This window comes from Cyanistes caeruleus, unplaced genomic scaffold (assembly GCF_971803275.1).
Source record: "Cyanistes caeruleus unplaced genomic scaffold, bCyaCae1.hap1.1 HAP1_SCAFFOLD_101, whole genome shotgun sequence".
Classification (NCBI taxonomy): Eukaryota; Metazoa; Chordata; class Aves; order Passeriformes; family Paridae; genus Cyanistes; species Cyanistes caeruleus.
This window is the reverse complement of record NW_028255903.1, coordinates 727,049-745,116: the sequence shown is the minus strand read 5'-3', so window position 1 is coordinate 745,116 and position 18,068 is coordinate 727,049. Positions and strand designations below refer to the sequence as shown.

The window sequence follows — 18,068 nt, the reverse complement described above, 5'->3', positions numbered from 1 at the left end:
TTGGGGTCTGCAATGAGACCCCAAATTTTGGGGATGATGAAGGGAGGGGGAGCCCATTATTGAGTGAGGTTTTGGATATTCCACGTTCCTGAAGAGATTTTGGGGTATCTCACATTTCTGAGGTGCTTTTGGGGCACTTCCCAACTTTTGGGGTGTTCCTGAGAGCAGCTCCATGGAGCCCCATTGCCAGGGCTGGTTGCCATGGGCACAATCTCAAAGCTGGAGCCAGAGTGCGTTGCCTCGGTGCTGGAGAGCAGAGAAATGATGAATGGCCCCAGACATCACCAGGGCGTGTTTGGGGGCAGAGCAAGTTCTGCCTGTATGGGGTGGTCACTGCCCCATCCCAGCCACTGCAGCCTCTGCTCCAGCCCCAAAGTGGCTGCCAAGCCCCTGGCACCCCGAAAACCCCAGCTGGGAGAGGGAGCAGAGCAGGTGAGGCTGTGACACGGGTGTGACACTGACATGTGCCACGGCCCTGGAGCTCACAGCAGCTGAGATGGCGCTGGATCCAAGGCTGGCTGTGGATGTCTGTCCCTCTCTCGCTTCTACTGACTTCAGTTTTCAAAATCTGGATAGCTTGAAGTTGGATGGGTTGGACGAGTTGGCTCAGTCAGTGCTTAATGAAGTGATTTCCTCTAATTGCATGCAGCTTTATGATTTCCCGAGTACCTCACTCTCTAAAGTTTGCAACTAAAAGTTTGTTCCCCATCCTCCTGAGAAGTTTGTTGTTTTCTCCCATGCACTGCCCGAGAGGATCGAGGTACCTCAGGTCCCTTTCCAGCAGGGCCTGAGTGAGCTTGGGGCACAGCATAGGGAACTGCAATGCTGAGCCAGGCCTGGCTGGGTTGGAGGAAGCAGAAAGGCCAAGCCCTGAGCCCAGGCCTGGCCCAGCAGGGCCTGTCCCTCACGGGTGGCTCGGGGCTCTTTGTGGGGCAGTGGGATGTGAGGGGCAGCAAGGACAAATGCCATAAACCTGCCAGCCCTGCCAGCCTCCTCGGGGAGGGCCGAGGGAGGAGCAAAGACCTTCCTGGCGCTGTGCCCTGGGCCAGGAGGGATTGTGCCAGTGGAGTTGACCCTAAATTTCTTCTCCCAGGCAGCTTTAGGACATGGAGCATAAAGAAGCCAGAGCCAACTCTCAGCTTTCCCCAGTCCTCCAGTAGAATCCTGTGTGGGGAGCAGCCTGGGAGCAGGGTTTGTGTGTCAGGGGAGGGGAATTCAGGGCCCTTTTCTCCCCCATGGCCTGAGGGTCTGCATTTTCAATGGCCCTGCAGCTGCCAAAGGGGCCTTTTTCACCCAGCTGAGAACAGTTCTGCTGATAGCCTGTCCTAAACCTGTTTTTCCTGCAAATGTGCCTATGAAGCCTCATTTTTTGTAGCCCCAGGTTTTGTGTGCATGCAGGTGTCTCAACTGAAGGGTGGAACAGCTCTGCCAGGTAGGAGTTCTCTTTCTCGTGGTGGTTTTTTTGTTGGTTTATTTTTTAAATTATCTCCCCCTGTGAGCTCTGGGCAGAGCTGTGTAACTGTATGTGACACTTGTCTGTGGCACTGTGGGGTGCCCAAGGGCACCTTCCCCGAGCTGTGTGCAGAGGAATCCACAGCAGCCCAGGCCGGGGGTGCTCAGTGGCCGCTCAGTTCCGCTGACTGGACGCGGCTCTGGCCGCTTCCCTTGGAGCGTCTCCAGGGAGGGAACGCTGGGGCTGCTGGCCCGGCTGTGCTGTCACTGCCAGGGGAACGCTGGGGCTGCTGGCCCGGCTGTGCTGTCACTGCCAGGGGAACGCTGGGGCTGCTGGCCCGGCTGTGCTGTCACTGCCAGGGGAACGCTGGGGCTGCTGGCCCGGCTGTGCTGTCACTGCCAGGGGAACGCTGGGGCTGCTGGCCCGGCTGTGCTGTCACTGCCAGGGGAACGCTGGGGCTGCTGGCCCGGCTGTGGTGTCACTGCCACGGGAACGCTGGGGCTGCCCCGCTCCTGCCCCACCCCATCAGCTCTGCCAGCGCCTCCAGGGGACACAAAGGCTGAGCCAAAGGGTGAGAGTTGCACAAGGGGCTGAGCTGGGATCTGGGACCCATTGGGATCATGGAGTGCAGCCCCCGGCCCTGCACAGACACCCCAACAATCGCAGCCTGTGCATCCCTGGCAGCGCTGGCCAAAGGCTCCTGGAGCTGCGGCAGCCTCGGGGCCGTGCCCATTCCCTGGGGAGCCTGGGCACTGCCCCAGCCCCCTGGGGGGGAAGAAGCTTTTGCTCATCTCCAGCCCAGCCCTGCCCTGGCCCAGCTCCAGCCGTTCCCTCGGCTCCTGTCCCTGCTCATCTGGGCAGAGATCAGAGCTTGCCCAGAGAAGCTGTGGCTGTCCCTGGATCCCTGGAAGTGTCCAAGGCCAGGTTGGACAGGGCTTGGAGCAGCCTGGGATAGTGGAAGGTGTCCCTGCCATGGCAGGGGGTGGAATGAGATGAACTTTAAGGTCTCTTCCAAGCCAAGGCATTCTGTGATTCTGTGATTTTGGGGGAGATGCTGAAGCTCTGGCTCAGCTTTATCTCAGCAAATGTCTGGAGCCAGCAGCAGCCATGTGTGGAATCATCTCCTCCTCCCTCTCACTGTGGTAGTAACTCACCCAAGGACAGTGTTATAAATGAAATTGAAATTTGGACGATAGGGCTATTGTGTTAACAGCAGTTTAATAACAAGAAAAAAAATGATACAATTTAGTGAATTGAATACAAGAATCCAATTTAATAAAAGAATACAATTTAGTGGATTTAATAGCAATTTGATATAGAAGGAATACAATTTAGTAAAGGGTATAATTTAGTGACTACATTCATATTCAATAAATTCACTATTCATATGTATGAATATATATATGAATATAGCTTACCAGTAAATATGATTAAAGCATAAGCAAAACTGACCGGGGTACAGAGAGGGCTTCTCAACCCCCTTACATATGAAATAAAGCAATTCAAACTAAACTTATATACTGTATACTTATACATATTCATTCATGTTTCCAGTAAGTCTCATCTTATTTCTGATTCTTTAATTTTACATCACTATTCTTCATGGTGCATGCTTCACTTGTTGCTAGGGGGTCTTCAGTCTTCTTTTGGCGGTCTTTTGACAAAGGCTTACACTCATCCTCATTGTCCTCTGGATAGCCTTACAGGCTGTGCATGGTCCTAAGCCTTGTGTTATGTAAGTAAGCATTGTGCTCCACTAATTAGTCTTATATTTTATAATTTTTAGGCCTTATGCCTAAAGTCATTCCAACTTTATCCATCTCAAGGTTGATTTTGTCTTAGGACATTTCTTATCTCAAAACTACATCCTCTATCTTAATTTTAACATGTAACATCTGTAGAGGGGGTACATCTGCCTTGTAACACCAATTCCCTTGATTGCTCCTAATAATAACTTTCCAAATAGTTACAATTTAGTTAGCACGAATAATTTCCATTTATTACAGGAGGGTGTGAAAACAGGAGCGTTGTTTGGTGTGGCCTCCTCTCTGCCTTTCACACCTTTCAGTTCTTTAACCCAGCCAAGAGCTTTCTCCAGGATTTAATGAAGCAGCTGTTCCTGCTCCCAGCTCTGGCTCTTCCCAGTCTCTGACCCTGCCTGGTTTTGTCCCTCTTGCTGTGCCCTCTGTTCCCCCAGGGGGCTGCCCCAGACTGAGGGATCAGATGCAGGCACTGCTGCTGCTCCCTCAGGACCAGCCCCAGTTTGGTTGTTGCTGTCAGTGCCAGCAGAAGCCGTGGCTGGAGCAGCGGGTGCTGACAGTGCCCCAAGGCCCGGGGCTGGAGGGGTCCCTGGGCTGGGGCTGGGAGGGAGCTGCCCCTTGTTCTCCCTCTGCCTCCCGCAGAGCTGGGCCGGGCACAAGTGGGGCAGCAGAGCCAACAGGGAGCCTGCGAGTCTCTTGCAGCCGTGCCTGCTCAGAGTTTGGCCTTGGAGCTTCAGGTGGGCAAAGGCAGCTGCTCTGCTCCCTCTGCGTGTGCCCGTGTTCAGCACTGCTGCTCCATCAGTCTGTGCCCAGCAACGGGGAAAAGCCTCAGCCCTGCAGGGCCAGGAGCTGCCGGGCTCTGCCTGAGCAGCTCAGCCAGCGGGAAGGGAGCTGCTCCACACGGGAACCAGAAGCAAAGGACATGCCTTTTCTAGGACATGTTTTCTGTAAAAAAAACCAACAAAAACATCAAAAGCAAACAAAAAAAACCCCCCCAAAAATATGAAAGATAAAAATTACCCCCAAATGTGTAGTGAAAAATCTTCTATAACACTGGAGTAAGAAAGAGGTAACTGATCTTTTGAAAAAGAGAACTCAGCTTTGATTTTAGTTCCTTAGTTTGTTCACGTGCTAGTGAAAAGGATCCATTAGCTGCCTTCCTTGAGAGATTTTATGGATGTTTTCCAATATTAAGGTATTTTACACTGCAGTTAAAGGAATAGGAAATTGAAATACATGTTCTTCATGACTGTGTCTTGAGTGTAAAAATTTGCAGTTTGAAACTTGGACCTAAATGATGAGTTCGGCGGGAGAAATGCAGCACTCAATATGAATGATCAGCAAGTCTCATTTATTGGTAACTCTAAAACCACTTATATAGCATCAATAATTAGGCTCATACATAGTGCAAAAGCAAGCTCATTCTTGGATATTTTTATTTAAGGTCAACTCCACCTAATTCCACATTCCTGTGATCGCTCATCTATGCTGAATTCACATTCTTCTGATCACAGCGTCCTGTTCTCAGTTAACAGATATCACTAAGGCCTTCCTGACCTTGCAACATCTCACACCAACTGTACTCTATTGTCTCATTCTTTCCCAGCTAACTGCTGCATGGGAACATGACCTTTGCTCTCTAGCCATTCCTCTGTAATTCCCCTGTTTTCTTTTTGTACTAAGAAAACTGTAGAAGTAGCCCTTTTCATCATGTTTTGTAAGCATTGCAGTATGCAAGGAATAAACAGTAGCACAATCACAATGATCAATATAACAATTGCCATTTGTGCCAAATATTTTAACCATCCTGTGAGACCTAGGGATTGAAACCATTCCTCTAATGGATTTGTTTCCATGGTTAATATTTTCATATTGTTCTGTAGTTGTCAGAGATGAGCATGAATAGACACTGAATGGTCAGAAAGATTCATGCAACACATCCCATCAAAGTCTTCACAGCCGTGGCCCTGTGCTAATAGCAAAAAATCAATAGCAGCTGTATTCTGCAATACAGCATGCCTAACACTCTTCCTATCCAAAAGCAAATCAGACAAAACCTTTGATGTAATATTAAACTGTTTTCCTGTCTAACATGCCAGTCGTTGTAACTGTGTTAAGGCTTGAGCACTAGATACTCCAGGTGTAAAAACAGCTGACACAATCACTGTAGGACGTTCCCAAAGTTCAACCTGATCCTTGCATTCTGGCCCCAATTGGAACACACTTCTCTTTGTTCGTAACCTGGTTCTATTGGCTCCTAATAGTTGCTGTATAGTGGGTGCAAACAATGTCAATTTCCCAAAATAAAAAGGCCCTCCATAAATGTTTGCTGGCAGTCCTTGCCATGCACGATCTCCACAGATTAGAAAAATACCAGGTGGTAATTGTAGAGGTGAACTGCTAGAATTTACCTTGTGAGACCAGTTGCCACAGTATGCATCATTATTTTGCAAATACAGCAAATTTTGTGGAGAAACATTTGTACCATTTGGCCCATGAGACCTTTTTGCATGATTGTTCCTAGCCCAATTGACAAAAGTTAAACAATAATTGCTAGGGGCTGAGCCTAACAGTCTTAACTCTTGTGGTTCTGACCCGGTAAGATTTAAACCTGTAGCAATGTACCAAATTTGAGCACCAATGGGATTTGCTGGGATTAAACCTGTGTCACAGATATTGATCCTGAATTTACCTGATGGAATTTCACATAATGTTTTGTTTGCTTCCTTGGGTGTTTTCCAATTCTTTGTCCAGTTTTTAGACATTGTGGCATTGAGAGAATCATCTAAAGGTGCGCCCACTAAACAAGTTCGAAAAGGATCTGAAGGGGTGGCCATTGAAAGGCAAAAATTATCCTGTCTAGTTTGATTAGCCCACGTTACCCACGTATTTTGTTTCTCTTCCATGTCAATCAAAAACCCTTCATTTCCCTTTATCATGGTAAACCACCATAACAACCTGATCATTGGTAGTCCTTTAAGAACCTTACAAAGATTGTGGCAGTTCAGCCAGCATCTTGGCTGGATCCCATGGGAGATCTTGCTTCTCTTTTCTTTTACCCCTCTGCCTCGCGCGTCGATTCAGTTGCTTCAAACCACGGGCTGTTCCATCTTCTCAGCAGCAGGGATAACTTTCAGGGAAAGACCCTTTCTCTCAAGACTGCCGTTTTAAGAATTGCTCCCAATTTTTATTTTTTACCCCTGGAATATCACACCTGACCTGTGTAAGTGTTTTATGACAGCGTATTGTGGTTATTTCAATAATATACGGCAAAGGGGTATTAGGATGATAACAATAATTTTCTGGATTAATCCCAAAAGCAAAAATCTCTCACCATCTATCAGATCCTTTTTCAAATTGTCCTGTTTGCACACCTTCCTGTAATGCAACCTCAGTGAAATTTCTTTCAAAGTTGTAACACTCTGTACAAATTCCTCTTGGGGATCGACCCCACTTAGAATGTGTCCAGCACTTTTATTTACACACTTTACAAATGTAACATACAAAAGGAAAACATTCACACTCTGGTACTGTATACAAGATTTGCATGTGAGAGTTCATCAGATCCCGTCTCTATGTTGCTGGCAGAGAGCGAGAAGTATCTGCAGAATTTTCTGGATCAGCTGAAGGTAAATCCCTGGGATCAGCAGGTTTAGTCCATCGGCTCGGCACCCAGACAGGCCCTGTGGGGGTAGACACACAAAGATAACCACGTCCCCAATACAGTACCTTGCTGGGACCTCCCCACAGTCCTGTTTTTGGATCCTTATAGCGAACCCATATTGGACTTTGAGTTTTCTCTGCTTCAGGTGCACTATGACGTATTGCTGCAGGCAAATCACTGTTTCCGAAAATACACAGAAAATTTTAAACAAACAATGCAATAATCATTCTTGTGGATCTTTGATCTCTCTAAATTTGTTCAGATATTGCTTTAAAGTACCATTAGCTCGTTCTACTATTGCCTGACTTGTGGGGGAATGAGGAATCCCTGTTATGTGTCTGATTCCCCATGATTGCATCACCTGCTTAATTCTACTACTACAATAAGCAGGCCCATTGTCTGTTTTGATAGAACGTGGAACTCCCATGACTGCAAAACAACTTACTAAATGTCGCTCAACATTCCGTGCTTTCTCACCAGATTGAGCTGTGGCCCAGATGTAATGACTGTAAGTATCAATGGTGACATGTACATACTTAACTCTCCCAAATTCTGCAACATGAGTAATATCCATTTGCCACAACTCATTAGCCTGTAATCCTCTAGGGTTTACCCCAAGACCTAATCCACTACCTTGATTATGAAAACTACAAATAGGACATGCTTTGACAATAGCCTGAGCCTCCTCCAAAGGTATCTGAAACTCCCGATGGAGACCTTTTGCATTTTGATGAAAGATGGCATGAGCTTCTCTAGCTAATGTCTGTGGTGGGACAGGACTATTTTGTGTCGAAGAAACCAATTGATCTGCCCTAGCATTTCTTTCTCCTAAACCCACATCCCATTTCTGGCTATGAATATGGATAATAGCAAAGGCAGCAGTCCTCAACTTTACTGCTCTTTGAAGCTGCAAAAACAGTTCATATAAATGAGGGTTTCTTACTTCCTTAATGTCTGCATTTTCAATACGTTCACTCACTCCTGCAACATATAAAGAATCAGTTACCACATTAACAGGACCCTTAAACTGCACCAAAACCCAAACAACAGCGACTAATTCCAGAGTTTGTAATGTGTCCTCCTTTTGAGCTGGAATAATATGATGATTCCATTGTCCTTGTGAATTTTGCCATGTAGCAGCAGCTGTGCGAGATTTCTTTCCAGCATCAGTGAACACCGTTGATGCCCCTGGTAACGGCACAAATGATCGTTTGGGCTTTTCAATCCAATTCTGCTGGCCTATCCATCGTAGTGGTATTCGAGGCACCTCCTCAGTACTGACCACACTGCTGTTGTCAAGCAATGCTTCTTGCAGTATGGAGCTGTGAATTAAATACCAATCTAAAGTGTCTTTTTTTTTTTTTTATTGGTATCTGAATTACAGCTGGATCTGCATCCATAATTTGTCACAATCGCTTCTACCTTTGTTTTATTAAATTTGCTAAAATTTCAATTTTTTGAATTAAGGTATGTCTCTGTTGTAGTGGTGGCAACAACCACTCTAATACCCATATCTCCCCTGTTTTCTTTTGTTGTTACATTCAGGCACCGATGAGATGTTGATGTCCAAACCATACAGAAAGGTTAATGTCCAAGTCTGGATCTCGCCTACGAACAACACCTGTCTGGACACAGTCCATTATTTTATTGAGAGCTTCTTGTTGTTCACTGGTGACCTGTATAGGTGCTGTAGGATCAGTACCTTTCAACAAAGGTCATAAGGGTTGTAAAAGTTCATTAGGAATACCCACACCAGGTTTAAGCCATTGCAAATCCCCCAGCAATCACTGAGCATCATGAACAGTATGAAGTGACATGTTCAATGACAGTTTCTTAGGGGCAACATACTGCTCAGTTAAAGTCCCCCCGAGATATTTCCATGGGGATGACTGCTGTATTTTCTCAGGTGCAACAACCAGTCCATTCTGAAGTAGTTGTGTTTCAATGTCCTTAACTTGTTTATCTGCAAAAGGTTGTGACTGAGCAAAAAGAACGTCATCCATATAGTGATAAATAATGGCTGTAGGCCATCGAACACGTAGTGGCTGCAAAGCATTATCAACATAAAGCTGGCACAAGGTAGGAGAATTACACATACCCTGTGGTAAAACTGTCCATTCAAATCTCTTGTCTGGTTCTGCTCGATTTAATGAGGGCAAGGTAAAAGCAAATCTGCAAGTATCCTGTTCATGCAGTGAGATAGTCAAAAACAGTCCTCTAAATCAATTATTAACAAGGGCCAATCTCTTGGCAACATTGCAGGATTGGGCAAAACAGATTGCAGTGCCCCCATTGGCTCCATTTGTTCATTTACTGCACGTAAGTCGTGCAGCAATCGATATTTTCCAGATTTCTTTTTAATAACAAAAATAGGGGCATTCCAAGGACTTGTTGACAACTTTAAATGTCCTTGTTGATATTGTATTGGAGATGCAAAAACACTCGCTCGCGGTGAGAGACTTCTCCAGGGTCAAGCTGTTCAAGTATAAGCGATTTATTATAAGAGTAAAAGGAGGGGAGACCCGTGTCCGCCACCAGCCTTGGCGTCCACGTGGTCCGGGGGAGGGGAGACAGAACAGGTAGAGCAGGGAAGGTGAGGTTGGATGGGGGAGGGAGGGAGTAAGAGAGCAACAGAGGGAAAGAGCAGGGAAGGCGAGAGGGGTAGGAGCAGGGAGAGGGGGCTGAGAGTTAAGAGGGGGGAGAGGGGAGAGGGGTAAAGGGAGGAGGGAAGAGAGAAGAGTAAAGAGGCAAGAGGTAAGAGTAAAGAGTAAAGAGAAAGAGAGCGAAGTTCTTGTTACAATCCAATATATCTTTTTCTATCGTGAATATTCTAATTACCAGAAACCAATCACCATGAGACACAGCCACTAAAGAATTTACATACAACCTATGGGCTTCCCTATATTAACATACAGTGTTGCATTTTATACTCTACAGAGCTTTACAAGTTCTATCCTCGTTTCTTTACCTCTGGACTTTCCTATCAACAGGACATTGGTTTGTCAGCAGGGATTCTCCTTCTACTGGCTAGGCTATTTTCCTTTGGTCATATAGTAACTCAGTATCTTATGATTCAAAGCAGGCTTTCATTTCTATCTCAATTCTAGGCCTCATACCTTCAGAATCTTTTGTTAAACAAACACATTCAGGTTTCCCTGCTTCATCCTCCCCAACATCTCCTCTGTCTCGATGAACTAATAAAATGCTAGAAACTGTCTTATTCGTTAATTTTTGCACACACTGAAGTATACAGGGTACTGCTGCTAAAACTACAATTATTACTATTAAAATAACTAAGCCTATTTTACAGAGTTGCTTTAGCCAGGGTACAAAGCTTAAACCATCAAACAAATTGTCTAGCCATGATGGGTCATCCGTTGTTGATTTGGTTTGCTAGATCTCTTAAATTCTGCAGCTGTTTATGGATAGAAACAGAATGATCAGACAAATTCATACAGCATAGCCCTTCAAAATCTTCACAGCCGTGTCCATGTGCTAATAAAAGATAATCAATGGCGGCTCTATTTTGTAAAGAGGCATGTCTAACTGCTCCTTCATCTGTCAGTAGTTCACTGATCATGGCAGAGGTGGCATTTACTTCTTTGCTGAGCCAGCATCCCAGCTCATTTAGCTGTCTTAAGGCTACTGAGGAAGTTAACTGAGGTAGGAAAATACTTGTAGCAACTGAACGGCCAGAGCTCCAGGGGTGAAAATCACTATCACAATTACTATCATAGTGATGTCCCCAGGAGGATCTTATTCTCCTGTTTTTCTTTTTGATTACCTCTTTGACACTGGGAGCAATTATTGTAAGTTGTCCCATGGCACAAGGGCCACCAGTTATTTTTGAGGGTATACCTTGCCAGGCCCTGTCTCCACAGATGAGCCAAATTCCTTTGGGGAATCGAATAGGAAGTTTGTTAAAACGGTCTGCATGAGGTTCTTCATATGTAAGAAGCTTAGTTTGCTGGCACCATGAGGTCATATTGTTATAAACGGGGTGGTACGGGGTGACATTTAAATTAGGGCTGCTCCTTCCTAGGAGATGGAACAGGTAACAGGTGTTCATAGTTAATGAACCCAGGATTTCTAATTCTTGAAGATCAGATTGATCCACTTTAGAATTATCAATATAATCTTGGTGTCTTGCACTGGGAGTTGGAGAAATGTGGTGATCATCATATGGCCAATACTTTTCAAGAGTAACATTGTCAAAACCCTTTGGGAGAGGTACTCCAACTAGACAGGTTGAAAAGGGTTTGTCAGGGCTTGTGTCTGATAGGCAGATGGTGTCAGAGCCTGCAGACTTGGCTAAGGCAACCCAGACATTTGTCTTAGGTTGATTTACAGGTAAAGCTTCACTACAAAAACTATAGCAAAAGGTTAAAAACAATATGCATTTACACAAATACTGAAGTTTCATTTTCTGAAACAGTCTTAAGCAGGTCATCTTCGCCTGGTGATTCTGCGCAGTTCAGGTCTGGGGGCTTGCTTCTTTGCTTTTGTTTGCAGAGTTGTCAGCTGATGCGAGGGTGTCTGTGGGTTTTGATGTGTGGTATGGCTTCACGTTTTTTGCAGGGATCCACTTGAGTCCTCCACCTGTAGAAACACACGCAAACCCTTTCCCCCATGTTACAAGGTTATACGGTCCTTCTATCTGTCCTGACTCCAAATTTTTAATTAAAACTGGGGGGTGATCTTTCAGTTTTGCCTTTTTGTTGTTTAAGAAATGTCTGTAAATGGGGGGGTCTGGCTCTTCTGCAGAGCTATTCAAGAAATTGTAAACATACAAGGCCTTACTCAGCCTCCTTTGAGGTGTAGCCTGGGCTTCTCCCCCTTTCTGATGATCTAAAATACGTTTTAGAGTTTGATGTGTTCTTTCTATCATTCCTTGACTCGTGGGGGAGTAGGGAATGCCAAAGGTGTGACGAACACCCCAGTCATTTAGAAATGCAGCTAATTTTTGTGAAACATATGAAGGACCATTATCTGTCTTAATTTCTCTGGGGACACCTAAATAGGAAAACGCTTGTGAGAAATGTTGGCAAACATCTTTTGTTGTTTCCCCTGTATGTACAGAAGCAAAAATTGCATTTGAAAATGTATCAATGGAGACATGAAGATTTTTAAGTTTTCCAAAAGAGGGGTATTTAGTAACATCAGTTTGCCGTTTTTGCAAGCTTTCCAACCCTCGTGGGTTGGTGGCTCCTGTAGAGGGGATTGGTTGAACAAGCTGACAGGCAGGGCAGGCCCGTACAATACTCTTTGCTTGTTCGAGGGTAATGCAAAAGTCTCGTTTGAGTGCTTGCGCATTTTGGTGGAAAAATGCATGACTCAATTTGGCCTGTTCAACAGTGTTAGGCAGTGTAGTTGCAGGAAGCACTAAAGCAGAGCTTTCAATGCTTGCTGCAACTTCTTCTTCAGATGCTGCTGATGCCAGTGCATCAGCTCGTGCATTTCCCTCTGCAATAGATCCTGGGAGACCAGAGTGGGCTCTAAGGTGGGAAACAAAATAAGGATTACTCCTGTGTGACATAATTTGGTAGAGGCAGGTGAGACAAAGACACAGTTTGTCGTTATTCACATCTTTTAAAACAGATCTCTCAATCCTCTGAATAATATTGGCGACGTATGCTGAATCAGTGATTAGGTTGAAGGGTTCTGGGAAGAGCTGAAATGCTCTTACAACTGCTGCCAATTCAACAATTTGGGGAGAGCCTTCAACTTTTTGAACATCTTGTTTCCAGGTTTTAGTTTCTTTACTCTGCCATGTTATGACTGAGTTGTGTGTTTGTCCTGACCCATCAGTGAAGAGAGTAATGGCATCTAAGGGTTCTTCACTGAGCAGGGGTTTTTCTCTGTAGCATAATTTAGCTTTGATTAGTTTGTGCGCTGGATAGTGGATAGAACAAACACCTGGAAAATCTAGTAAGGCATAGAGCAGGTCTTCAGATTTTTGCATTGCCCAATCAAAATAAGTTTTTATCAGGGGTAAGTAAATGGTTGTGAACTCACAACCAGATATTGAAAGAAGTCTTGCTCTGCCTTTGATGATAATTTGGGATATCATTTCTAAAGATGTGAATATTGTCTTTGGCGACCTGTAGGGAAGAAAAACCCATTCAATTATTAGCAAAGGATCTTTTTGAGATGGGTCCCACTGAAAAATGAGACCATGCAATCTCAGTTTTTCTCCCAACACTGCAAGGAAAAAGGGTTTATCTGGAACATAGCGGTGCGCTTGTCTGTTTTGCAAAGCATCTGTAATTTTTTCTAGAGCTTTGTAGGCCTCAGGGGTGAGAAATCTAGGGGATTTGATGTCACTGTCTCCCCTTAGCAAGTCAAAGAGTGGGGCTAGTTCATCAGCTGTGATTCCCAACACAGGCCTGACCCAATTAATTTCTCCCAAGAGCTGCTGTAAATCCTGTAAGGTACGAATGTTAGTCCGCAGTTGTATCTTTTGTGGTGTGATGGATTGTTCTGTTAGCTTCCATCCCAAGTACTTCCAAGGAGCAGCTTCTTGTATTTTTGATTCAGAGATTACCAGTCCAGCTTTTTTTATTTCTGTGACTACTCTGTTGCGGGTTCCTTCCATCTGTTTTTGTGTTGGCGCTGCGACGAGGAGATCATCCATGTAATGAAGGATAACTGATTGTGGGAATTGCTTACGAACCGGAGACAACACATGGGCTACAAAATATTGACAGATAGTAGGTGAATTTCGCATGCCTTGAGGTAGAACAAGCCAATGATACCTCTGGAGGGGTTCTTGTAGGTTTGTACTTGGCACTGAGAAAGCAAAGCGGGGTGCATCATCTGGATGCAGGGGGATGTTGAAGAAGCAGTCTTTTAGGTCAATAATAACAAGTGGCCACTCTCTTGGGATCATGGAGAGGTTAGGCAGTCCAGGTTGGAGTGGTCCCATGCTTTCAATTACTGCATTGATTTTCCTAAGATCTTGTAGCAATCGCCAGGTGTCAGAGGCTTTCTTGTGGATAACAAACACAGGTGAATTCCAGGGACTGTTAGTGGGTTTAATGTGACCTTTTTGTAATTGTTCAGTTACCAGTCTTTTGAGGGCACTCAGCTTATTATCCGGCAAGGGCCACTGGTCGACCCAGACAGGGGTGTCAGTTTTCCAGGTCAGTTTTAAAGTACTGAGTGCTTCAGTGGCCCCTACAAAAAACCCACTTCAATTTTTGCTCCCCACTGTGAAAGTAAATCTCTTCCCCATACTGTGATGGGTTTTTGCACCACATAGGGACGGATCAATCCTTTTTTTCTTTCTGGTCCTGTAATGCTGATTACAGACTCACTTTGTAAACACGGAGTGGCACCTCCAATGTCTGTGATAGTACCTGAGGGATTTATCAGCTTCCAATCTGCTGACCAGTGATCATTAGAGATTATAGAGACATCTGCACCCGTATCAATCATCCCTCTGATATTAACCTGAACCCCACAACTAGACAATTGGCAAGTTATCATTGGCCGGTCACAGCTTATGTGTTGAATCCAACATACCTCAGGATTTTCAGGAGCAGCTGGGAAACAGCGTGGTGGTATCTGATCTATAGTCTCCAGGGGCAGTGCTATAGCAATAGCTATAGGGGTGTTAGGCCGGATGTGTAGTGGGGGGTCATAGGCTTTGGCTAACACCAGTAGTTCTTCTTTGCAGTTGACTGACATTACACAAGGCAGAACAACCAGTCCCAGGATGCTATTCCTTTCTTTGCCTACCACTAAAAAGTCTTGTCTTTTTTGTGAAGTTCCAGTGGTGCTTGTTGATATATAGTCATAGCCGTTCTCTTTCAAAAAGGTTGTTGGTTTGGAGGCTGCCAGAGTGCACCAAGACCCTGGGGGTAGCAGGTCTGTGTCATTGCTTGGGATTCTGCTGGCGACGAAGCGAAGTGCATCGTTGCTGGGGTATGGACAAATTTTCCCTTGGGTGCTTGGGATGCCACTACTTGTTTCGTCACGCGATGGCATTGCGCGTTCGCTTTCGGGTTTTTTGGAATATGATTTTTAGCATTGTTGTGTTTGGCATACCACTGCGAATTAGGATGTTTGTCCCTGTCATAGGTAGGGTACTGATTTGGTGCTTCTGCAGTCCCTTTAGCTGCTGGGCAGTACCTCATAATGTGCCCAGGTTTTTTGCAAAAATAGCAAGGTCCTGTGGTTACTGCAGTTTGCATAACAGTCATGTTGTTGCTCTGTTGCTGGGAGTTTAGGTGTATAGCAGTTAAGATTTCAGTGAGTTTTTGGTCTCGTGTATCTGCTTGTGCTGTTTGAGCTTTAAGAGCTCTTTCAATTTTTTCTCCTAAAGTCTTTCCGAGTTCATTTGCTTGGATCGTTGCCATTTGCTGTGGACTTCCGATTTTGTTACAGGCATTAATCATTTCAGGCACTGTGGGTCTTTCTTTTCCTAGGGCTTTGATGACCCTCTTGCATTCTGCATTAGCATTGTTCTCGATAATGTCACGTACCATTATCGGGCGGGCTATCTCATCACTGCATTGCCTCTCTGCTGCTTGGAGTACTCTGTCAACAAAAGTGGTAAATGGTTCAGACAGCTCTTGGTTAATCAGGTTATATGCTTTTTCAAAAGTTCCTGCAGGTTGAACTTGCAAAAAAGCTCTGCGAGCCATCTTTTTAATGTCATCTAATACTATTCTGGGTAAATTTATTTGATCTTCGTTTCTATCATCAGGGTGATCACCAGTTAATTTAGACATAGTGAGGGCACGAAGATCTGCATCAGTACTTTGCCTGTAAGTTGCTAACACTTCTGTGAGCATTTTTCTCCATTTGAATTCCCACAGCATATATTGTGAGTCTGTTAGAGTTACACTAGCAAGATTTTTACAGTCATTTGGTGTGTGTATCCTTCTAGAGTACTTTTCAACAGTTGTTTAAAATACGGGGAACAAATGCCACTGTCTCTCACTGCTTTTCTTAGTTCTTTTATATCCTGAGATGGGATGGGGGCCCATGTTTTGGGACCTCCGGGCTGTTGGCTCACTAAAACAGGCATAGCCAAAGGATTAAGACTTTCTTCTCTGCAGATCTGGCGCTTTACTTCATGCCAGTCTGTCAGGTGAGGATTGTTGAAGCTGTTTTGGGTGCTTTGCAGAGGCGGCAGCTGCGACGAAGGGGAGCTGAGCAGGAGTGGGCGGGCCGTCAGGTTAGGCGAGGGGACCTCTGTGTATGGATTCAGCTGCGATGGTGGCTGTTGTTGTTCCATGGTGTCGGGTAGAACTGCTGGTGCGGCAGATGCAGACGGGATCCGTGTGGCAGAGTCGGGTGGAAGCGATGGAGCAGGCTGCAGCGCGAGGAGGGGTTGTGGGAACGGGACAGTGGCCGAGCTGGGCGGTGGCGTAGGCGGCGCGGGTGTCAGCAGCTGTAGAGCCGGGGCTCCGCGTCCGTCCTTGCTTTCCCCCCCCGCGGCTTGTGGGGCTGGCACGGGGCGGTGGCACGGAGGACACGGGGGCGTGGCCGGGACCAACGGCGATAGAAGCGGTGACTGCGCATGCGTGGATGATGTCAGCGCCGCAGAGCAGCATGGGGGAGTGGTGTACGGCAGCGCGAGTTCCGAATCGGGCCGCGCCGCACCGCTCGGGACGGTGTTGCTGGACGGCGGCGGCGGCGGGACTGGCGACTGCACAGCTGCCGGGAAAGCGGAGCCCGCGGGGCACCAAGGCGGCGCGGGCGGCACGGAGGGGGTGTAGGGGAACTGAGCTGCGGGAACCGCGATGCCGAGGGTGGGCGGGGTGGCGGAGCCGGGGACCACGGTGTCGGCGGGGGAAGGCGGGACCGCGAGGACCGCGCCGCCGGGGGTCGGTGGGGCCGCAGCGGCGGCGGGGCCCATAGCCGCGGGGACGGTGGAACGGGGCGGGACCGCAACATCGGGGGAAACTTGGACGGCAGGAGGGGGGCAAAAGTGGGGGGGCGGTGGGACGGGGAAGGCGGGGGGAGGGGTGGGAATGGAGCGTGCCGGGACTGGGGTAGGGGGAACGGGGGCCGCGTGCTCGGGGGGCGGGGGCACACCGGTCCGAGCGGGCAGGAAGGGAGGGGGGCCGGCGGGGAGAGAGGGTACAGGGGCCCCATGGTCGGGGGGAGGGGGCACACCGGTCCGAGCGGGCAGGAAGGGAGGGGGGCCGGCGGGGAGAGAGGGTACAGGGGCCCCATGGTCGGGGGGAGGGGGCACACCGGTCCGAGCGGGCAGGAAGGGAGGGGGGCCGGCGGGGACCGAGGGTGCGGGGGCCGCGTGGTCGGGGGGACGAGTAGGAGAGACGGAGGTCACGGGGTACGGGGGGCTGGTCGCCCCTTGTGTATTCGCAGCACACATTTCTACCAGTGCTCTGCAGGCTGGGAGGAGTTTAGCGGCTGCCATATCTCGGCGGGAAATGTTATTAAAAAGCTTATTACCAACTGTGTCCCAGAAATCTCTGGTAAAAAAATCTGAGTGTTTTGCGTTTGGGAAATTAACTAGAGTCCAGGTTAGGAGGGTTTTTAGTTCTCTTTGAGGCAAATTACTTTGGCTGGCTTTCAGTAAGAATTTTAGTTGCTTATACAGCTTTTTGTCTGGGGTTGAATAGCTTTGACCCATGATAGACTGGTTTGTGACTCACCTCTTATTTAAATGATGTTGTCTCGTCTCTCAGAGCTCGGGCGATGGGTGCTGGCCAGGCACCTCCCGTCCGTTCTCGGGTGTCACTTAGTAATACTCGCACATAACCACGCTGCACAGCCGTCTAAAAACTACGGTTTGGACACTGCAGCGGAAAAACTTTTAGAGAGATCGGGGTGCAGATGCTGTGGCAGCGTTTGCCCCTCGCTCGACCACGTAGAGGCTTTCCTCGCCCAGCCCAGGTGAGACGTCGCCTTGCAACGCCCCCCTGAGCTCCACGGGGGCTCCACAGAAACCAGGGGTTCAGACGCTGCTTGGCAACCTTCACCCCGAAAAACCCACGCAGGGGGGATGTCCCGTGTAGCACAGAAGAGATGTGGCTTCGCCACACTTCTCAGTGCCACAGGGCCCTGCGGAAACCAGGGGTGCAGAGGTCGCCTGGCAACCTGCACCCCGAATAAACCACGCGGTGAATACCTCTAAAGCTCCAGAGCTGACGCTGCTAAGCAACAGCCGGCCTGTGCCCGAGGGTGCTGCGGAACAGGGGAAAGACAGTTACAG

General features: G+C 47.3%; 1 long non-coding RNA gene across 1 annotated transcript; it reads right to left on the bottom strand.

Moving 5' to 3' along the window:
- Positions 1-9,355: 9,355 nt before the first annotated feature.
- LOC147646332 (uncharacterized) lies at positions 9,356-17,969 on the bottom strand. Its single transcript, XR_015281906.1, has 2 exons — positions 17,509-17,969; positions 9,356-15,418 (listed from the first exon to the last, which is right to left on the bottom strand). It is a non-coding gene; the product is annotated as an uncharacterized LOC147646332 (long non-coding RNA).
- Between the last annotated feature and the right edge of the window lie 99 nt (positions 17,970-18,068).